The following is a 9,023-nucleotide window of genomic DNA, read 5'->3' as shown; positions in this document are numbered from 1 at the left end:
ACATTGCCGATAAACAACAATTCCCTGTTTTTCTCTAACGCCACGGTAGACATTGCCATGTCTAGTTCATGTATTAAAGGCGTCTTCCCACGCAATCTCGTTCAAGGCATTTCGGTGGCGTATCTGAGAAAAAAAATTCGCTCGGACCACGTAACCCGAAACTGATTAGCCGCGCGGAACAATGAGGCCTACGGACAAGGCAACAGGAGACTGAGTCGTTCGTACAGTCTTTCGCTATCATTAAAAACACTGGACACGGGAATTTTGTTATTGGCTGTTTTCACACTAGAGCTAGAAATGGATCATCCGTCTGAGACTAACCTGTCTACAGTCGCCCCCTCCCCCACAGACACCCCTTCTCCGATTTTTTCTTATTGGAGGAGGCGGAAGTACACAGGCTATCAGAATCGGATAATCCATATCCAAACTGTCCCTCAAAATTTACGAATAAAGTCAGGTGGATTGTTCATTCAAAATTAAAACCACTCCGTTTTGAAACTAAGACGTATTGCTTATCTGACGCGAATTATCAAAAGGATAACCCGGCTCACGCGAATCACCCGTCTCTAGTGTGAAAACGGCCATTTCTGTTGTAAATGAATGTTGGCGTTCGCGTTTTAAATTGACTATTGGCATTTCTTTGCGTAAAATAATACTAGAAGTGGAATACTTTATAAAAAGTATGATCTATCAAATGTTAAAATTTTTCAGAACGATAGCATTTCATCCCGAGATGATCTTATGACCTTTATTTTGCTTAAAGGATACAAAAAATACAGGTTCATTAACATTTAACTCTTTGAAACAAAAGAAATTAATCTTTAACTTTTTTTGTTAACCGTAACTGAAAAAAATTAACCGATAGCCGTAAAAGAGCCAAAATTTTAGCCGATAACCGTAAAAGCCACCATCCCATTGAGACCCTCCTTTCTGGTTCACCCAGGTAGAAGTCCTGGCATATAATTATGCCAGAGCGCTTCTAGGATGTATAACACGTTTAGCATTTCCACCCGTAGAAACTGAGAAAGATATCCTATCATTTCGTCGTACTAAATCAATGTAAATGTACTACACAGCGCCGAACTACAACAAGGGGAGCACTAACGAACTCGCGTAATATTGAACTATAGATATTTAATCGTTTTTGCTTGTGTTGACAATGAGATCGACCGCAGACTAAATATGTTCCTTTTTAGACAGCAGAGATAGCTGACCTTTACTCAGTTATCTCAGCTGGATACTGAGGGGTCTTTTTGGTTGCTAAGATCGTGCGGCTTGTTATGGCGGCGGGCCTAGAAAGTTGTAAAGGTTGCTCTTCGACAAGGTACGTAATCTATACGATAACACTTTACACAGTATTATTATTACTTTTTGATTCCTTCGTCGTACTTTGAAATGACCCCTTTCACGTCAGTACAGCTGTTGATGTGATCTGCAAAGGTAAAGTGATCTCAAGTCTTAGTTGGAACCGTGTGTGTCCCGTAGAAAATTACGTAGTTACGTAGAGAAAACGAAGTGACGAACATGCACACAGACTGGTGCTCCCGGCTACTGAAATGTATTATTTTCACTATATTAAGGAATGGCAGCCTTTCTAGAGAACAGTGTTAGTTAAGAAATATCGTATAATTGAATCAAACAAGAATGCGGAAAAGAGTAAATATAAGTTGAAGCTATGTGGCTAGCTCGGAACGTGTTGACAAAATCAACAATAAACAGTGACGGAAAGACAAACAGAGCACAAAGACTTGTTTGGCCTTTGCCGGAGACCTCAAGATACTTTTCTGCTTCTTGTTTTGCTTGCTGACTGTTTCTTATTCGTTCGTGTTTTGTATAGCGTGATATCGAAACATCAAACTATTTGTTTCATGTCGTAAGGGTGGGCACCAAATCCTAATACCGTCTTACTCTCGAGGTGAATTAAGTTTGTTTAATGTTGTCGCCAAACTGATCACATACTGATTCAGAAGCTAATTAGCGTACAAAATCAAACTTCCCTCCGGCTCATTTCAGTAGAGTTTGCTTACACTGTTACCTGTATGACTCGTTTCAAGTGTGGAAAAGACTTAAGCGCTAGTGCTTTACAAAACTTAATTTTGCCTAATGCTAGTTCTTTTGTCTTGGTTTTTAATGTTAATTCTCGCAAGTTCGAAGTATTAATAAATTTAGTTAAAACAAGAAACTTCGAAGAGCCGTTTAAAAGCAAGCAATCCCCCAAGGGGCACCCAACGTCAATTTTCGGAAAGAGTCTGTTCGGAAGACGATTTGAGATCTAGAATTTTCGGAACATTTGTTGTAAAATTTCTTGCTTGCCTGCCTCTCTTAGGATTTTCGAACATCTAAAAAATGATATAATTGCCCATTTTAACGGATTTTTACTCTAAAACGGTCACCTAGAATTTTCGGGAGCCTTTTATCTGGCTGAAATTTTCGAAAAGGTAAGTTTTGATCGCTCTTATTTTCGGATCACTAGACTTTCAGCCAGGAAATCCGAACAGATGAAAACTTTTTGGGATAAAAATAGCCTATATCTACCTTTTAAATACTATCAATACGTTTAACAATGCTATGTTTAAGTGGTTTTGAACTATATTCTCGTTGGGTGCCCCTGATCCGCATCGCGAGGCCACTTGTAATGAGTTAAAAGAAATTCAGTCTGTTCAGTGGACTCTATTCTGTAATCCATCTCAATCGTTTAGAGTATGTGCTTTGAAATCTTTCATGTGTAGTGAGTGTACCTTGTTGAAAAAACTCGGAATAGTCAGTCACAAAGGCACGTAAATATACATTTAGTGCAAACAGACTTCTCATCTTTATACAAAACGTTTGTTAGTAGGCCATTTGTATTATGACATCATTTTACTTCTACTACAACCTGAATCCCTCAGGGGTTTGGCTTTCTTGTGCAAATTAGGGCCTTTCTCATTTAAGAGCTAATGTCTGTTATTTTCGAGAATCGATTGACAGTCGTGAATTTTTGAATTTCTTCCTATTTTGCCCACATAATCTCTATAGTACACTTATTTCAAAAATCACATTAAAACTTGTAACGGCTTTTTATTCATGAATCGGGCAAAGTTTGAAAAACGCTAAATCGGCGCTCTTTCGAGTATGAAATTAGCGAAAATTAAGCATTTTCTTCGCGCTCGTACATAAAAACGTGATGATATCTCTAAATGAAATCAAGTCACAAAGCAAACATAGACTTGTGCTTTATAATTCAGCAATTATCTTTAGATAAGCTGCTTAAATGTGGCTGTGTCGGCCGCAAGAAAAAACACGATTTCGGCTCTTTTCAAAAATGACAAATTTGACCTAACTTCACCATTGAAAAAAACAATTGATACATGGAATTTCCACATGAAACAAACACTACTTTAAAGCACATCCTTTGCCGTTTCTTCTGTCAAAAAATTTTGGCGGCATTACAAAAGTGCGTCGCTGAGACACCGAAACGTGCAGGGTAGTTTCGCACGTTGGAACGCTCAAACAAGCTAGCCGCGACTGTAGGCACACAAAAGTTTTTGCAAACTTATCTTCTTTTACAAGGGGCACATTACGGAAAGCTCTTAAAATCTTTTGAAAAACGCTTTTCAATTTGATGGTGATAAAAAAAAAACTAAGTAGATTAACACTGCATTTGATTGCACGCAAGTAGCTGAAAAAGACGACGCTCAGATTAAGTCCTCATTGAGTGTAAATATTGACCTTGAGTTTCTGCACCTAAAATAAAGCCGCTAGAAACGGCGTGTTAGCTCTAAATGGGATTCGAGATCTCTAAGAATTTACTTACCACAGTCGTTTCAACTGCAAGTGGCCGCAGTTTACTGAAATCTTCCGTCGTTTAGCTTCGTACTAAATGCTGTGTTGCGTGATGAAAGCCCGTGTGTGATCTGAGTCTGGTCACGCAACCGTACAGAAAAGGATGAATCATCGCACGAGTGTACAAGAAAAAATAAAATGACAACTAACACTGTTTTTTTTTTCAGTTTTATATTTTATATTCTCCAAAACATGTGGAACTAAACTTGATTTTAGGATGTACCAGCCGAAACTCAAATAGAGAAAGAAAACAAATAGAGTTACTAAGCCGAGTCTGCAAAACTTTTCACACCAGTTTTCTTTTATTTGCACTTAGCCTTCTGAGCCTTTGCTTGTGATTAACTAATCTTAACACCGCTTGGCGTATAGACTTCTCTATCGACCCCCTTTGTATGAATTGAGTGGTTTAGGTACACACGCAGGGGCGGATCCAGGATTTTTTTTAGGAGGGGGTGCACCCGTCTCTTGCTCTACTTGAACACCGATAAATCACATAGTTTTTTTTTGGGGGGGGGCAGAATACCAGTTGTATTAGAAAACCGCAGGTCATCTGAGTGGGGGGAGGGGGCACCCCCTGCACCCTCCCCCTAGATCCGCCCCTGACACGTACGCCATATGCCACATGAAGGTAGAGCAGGGAAATGGAAACGAGTGAAACTGTTTAAAGAAAATTGGCCAATGCTCTGCAAAAGAACGTTCCTGAAAAACCACAAATCGACAGTGGACAATGGACACATTTGATAAGCGAAATACAAGTATTTAACATGTTTAAATTACTGAAAGGTATTGCTTTGCTCCTCTGCAGCAAGGGCATCTTCTGGTGAGACCCGACCTGCTGTTGACGAATTGTACTTTATCTGATCCCATACCCCCGAACAGAGGCCCTTAAAGGCCAGTCTACATAGTATGGCCTTAGGCCAGAAAGCTCGTACTGCTAGCTCCCGCCTAAAAAAAAGGAACAGTCACCTGGCTCTGTCCGCCATCATCCCCAGCACTTGTTCGCACGCTAGAAAATAAACCAATTCACTGACAAGTTTTTTTTCATAACGCCAAAATCCGTCGCGTAAATGAAAAAATGCTTTAAAATGCCTCAGCCATTTTACTTACTATCTTTTAACCAAATACGTTGCGGAGAAAAGAGAGAAAAGGCTCAAAATAGCCTTTCATTTCTATTTAAATTTCAGATGGAAAATGCCCTTTTCCTAGGTCTGCGCCAGCAGTGACTTGCGTGCTAAAACTCCTTCATAGTGGTATCTCTCAGGCAAAAACGACCTCCTAGCGGCGAGGAGCAAGGAGAGAAGTTAGTGGCCATTTTCGAAAAGACAAAAAAATGTAAAGGCAGCAACTTCGTCGCTCAGAAAACGTCTGCGTATATAATTTTCTTCAGGCCGCACAGAGTCATCAATTAATGTGCCTTTACGGACCCCTTTTAAATGAGCAGCCAGTAGGCTGTTCTGGAACGCTACAACGTGATTTGTGCTCCGCCACCCGGAACCAAACATTTAGCGGTGAAGAGGAAAAAACTTTTATTTTCATGCGCCAATTTTGTGGATCAACTAAAGTCTACTAGCTCTAAATGTAGTGATAAAGACAAGAATTTTTGTATGTGTAGGGTTGATCCTAATGGAGAACCCAATGCCAACCAACCCACCCATCTCTTCCTCCTGCCCTTAACTTAAACAAGCTAAGTAGACTTTTCATGACGGTTAGCATAGTCACCTGAGACCTTTCGCGTGCTCGTCTATTTTCGAAACGAAGAAAGAGTGTAAAAGCTGCACCTTCGTCGCTCAGCCGAAACGTCTGCGTATATTATTTTCTTCAGGCCATACAGAGTCATCAATCGATGTGCCTTTATGGACCCCTCTATGAGCAGCCAGTAGGCTGATCTAGAACGGTACCACGTGATTTGTTGCACCGCCACCCGACCGGAACCAAACATTTAGCGGTGATGTGGAAAAACTCTTATTTCAGTCATGCGCCAATTTTTTTGGATCAAACAAAGATCACCTAACATAAATGAAGAAAACCTTACTTGTATCATTACTCATTAGCATGGTAGGGTCGATGTTTGGTTATTGCTCTACATACTCACGTGACTAACAAGTCAGGGGCATACCAAGTGACTCACGACATCTTTTCTATGATCGCAATAAATTTAGCATTCTGTGGGGCCACAGGCGCCTCAAACCAAGTTTGAATATGTGCGAGATGCTATACGAACATAGAACAAAGACTTGCACCGTAAAACATTTTACCAGGAATTTCTTTTCCGGCGCGTTACGCGTCACGCACTTCCGGAATGTAATCTTGCCTCGTGTTGACAGATTGAAAACATATACAAACTAACTTTGATTCTGCCGTGATGCAGAATTTAGTCAGCGGTACTGTGAACCAATCTAGCATCTAAGTTTAGGTAAGTAAATAACTTTTCTGATTTTAAGGTTTCAATACGATTAAAACTATAGCAAGCGAGTATTTCGACAATATTCCCCCCTACTAACTGTGATTTGAACTGCGTATTCTTGTCTCTTCATTATGGTTTATCGCAAAAATCAGTTGAAAGGAATCATGTTAAACAGAAGAGAAACGCCGAAATGTAGTCTGAAGCCGTTACAACTCTGACTAGGGTTTAAATGTCGAAGTAACTTATGTTTGCAAAGGGTTAATATTCTAAGCGTCGAAACTTGCTTGTTGCACGTGCTTTCCTGGTGTCAAAATACCGTTCAGGTTTTGGTCTCTCGAAGAAGCGCATTTGGAATGCCGCCAGAAATATTTTAACACAAACAAAAGAAAAGGATATCCTTCAATACAGTTCTTGTTTCATATTGAAATTCTATGTACCAACTGCGTTTTTACGATGGTGAAGTTAGGTGAAATTTGCCATTTTTGAAAAGTGCTGAAACCGTGTTTCTTCTTACGGCCGGTACAGTCACATTTAAACGTTTTACTTAAAGTTAATTGCTGAATTATAAAGTAAAAATGTGTGTCTGTTTTGTGACTTGATTTCATCTAGAGATATCATTCCGTTTTTATGTACGAGCGCGAAGAAAATGCGCAATTTTCGCTAATTTCATACTCGAAAGAGCGTCCATTTAGAGTTTATCAAACTTTACCTGATTCCTCAAAAAATAAAAAGCAGTTACAAGTTTTAACGTGATTTTTGGAATTAGAGTACTATAGAGATTATTTGGGCGAAATATGAAGAAATTCAAAAATTCACGACTGTCAACCGATTCTCGAAAATTACAGACATTGGCTCTTAAGCCTCAGTGGGATTAACAAGTTTAAATATAAAAGAGAAAACGAAATAAATTCTGGTCTTAGTACAGTAAAAATACGTCAACATGGAAATGGCCTGTTTATGACACTTCTCTGGTTTCAAAAAACACAAGAATGTGTCGAAATGTGAATAAAAAAGGTAATCTCTAAATCTCTAAATCTCAGTAGGAGACGGAATTACGCCGTCTACAATGACATCAATTTTTTTTAAAAGAATTATTTAGATATGAGAGAATAAATAATATTAAACATTTCCTCGAATCCGGGTCTGTCTTGATTCCTGAAAAAACAAATTAAGTTTATTTTTTATGCACTGCGTTATAAACTAGGCTCAGTCCCCCGGCTTCATAACCAGCAAGCGTTGACTAAACCGGAAGAAGTTTGCGATATCCAGTAAAATAATGCCGATAGAGCAAGAATAGATACCGACAGAAAATGGCACGGCAACGAAGTGTTTCGCTCATGATATTTGACCATTTCCATCGACCTTTGAAGCAGGCTGAAGCAATTGCTAAACACACATCGTCCTTGAAACACTGGAAAGCCTATATCGTTCTTTATGCAAATTTCTGTTCAAGAAAAACCAATGTTGTTTACGCAGACTAGCTCTCTATTGGATAAGATGATGGCGTTGTTTATTCCTGAGATTAACATTCGTAGCGTGATTAAAATAAAGCGACAGTTTCTTAAAGCAAATGTCGGGTTAGTACTACAGAAAGAGACGAGTCTTAATAGATATGATGCAGCTGCACAGCTTATAACTAAAAACAACGAAAAAGTATTATTCAAATAATCATTTTTTCTTTCTTTCGCACGAATTTCATTAAAATACTTTAACAACAATAAAAGAGGGTATAAAATACAAGAAAAAAAGTAAAAAAACGGTAAAAATATATTTCTAAGAGGCTACAGGGAGCGATGAAACTGGTCCGATCACAATCTCGTTGGGACTGGCCAAACTTAGTTGGCTTAAATGATAAAGGTGGCTGCTTAACCCTTTAAACCCTGATATGAAAATTTGAATTCTCATTTGTTGCCCCTATTCATTTCCAGAAGTAATGGGGAGAAGTTGATAGAATATCAAGCAAAACCATCTTGTGTGATCATGTCCGTAATTTTCATGACCACTCAGTGTTTTACAAAGCGTTTATATTACAAGGAGAAACTCGATGCTGATCACTCCTAGGGCGTATAGGGTTAACAGAGTTTAAATTGACGATTGTTTTCTTGAATTATTTCGCCGGGACTTTAATTAGTGACTCCTTAATAGAGGGTGGCTTAATGGAGGTTCAACTGTAGTTTTCACTCAATTTAATAGTGTTGTAACAGGGCCCGCGAAGCGAGAGGGGACTGGGGGCTCCCCCCCGTTTTTTTGCGAAATGAAAAAAATATACTTCCCTAATTTCTTCACTAAGTCGTTTTTTCGCATACTAAATTAAGAACCTCGTTATTCCCGTCTACAATAGGGAATAATGGAATTGAGTAATGATTGAAGGTGAAAATTATTGTAAATGACACACAGCAAAAGTGACTTTCTGTGCTACTTACATAGCGCTTTTTCCGGCAGTAAAATATCGACGGCTTTATGGGTGTTTTCTACGTGAGAGGAAGTTGCTAACCTAACCAACACAGCGAAATGACATCCGAGTTAAGACTGCATAAATTCCATACTAATGACATTCACTGCTACCCAGATCTGGGTAGCGCGTCTGATTGGTCGTGTCGCGAGAGAAATTTGCTTCAACCAATCAAAAGCGCTACTCACATCTGGGTAGTGAACGTCATCACGGAATGGAATTTGTGGAGTCGTTGCTCAGACGTCACTTCCCGGCGAACCAGTGGTGGCGTCTTGAAATATTGGCTGTTTTCTCAGGCTACCTTACAAAGTAGTCACAGCCTTAACGAGCTTATCAAAGTTAACT

This window comes from Porites lutea, chromosome 1 (assembly GCF_958299795.1).
Source record: "Porites lutea chromosome 1, jaPorLute2.1, whole genome shotgun sequence".
NCBI classification, from domain to species: Eukaryota; Metazoa; Cnidaria; class Anthozoa; order Scleractinia; family Poritidae; genus Porites; species Porites lutea.
The sequence above is the reverse complement of the archived record's forward strand: the minus strand, read 5'-3'. Positions refer to the sequence as shown.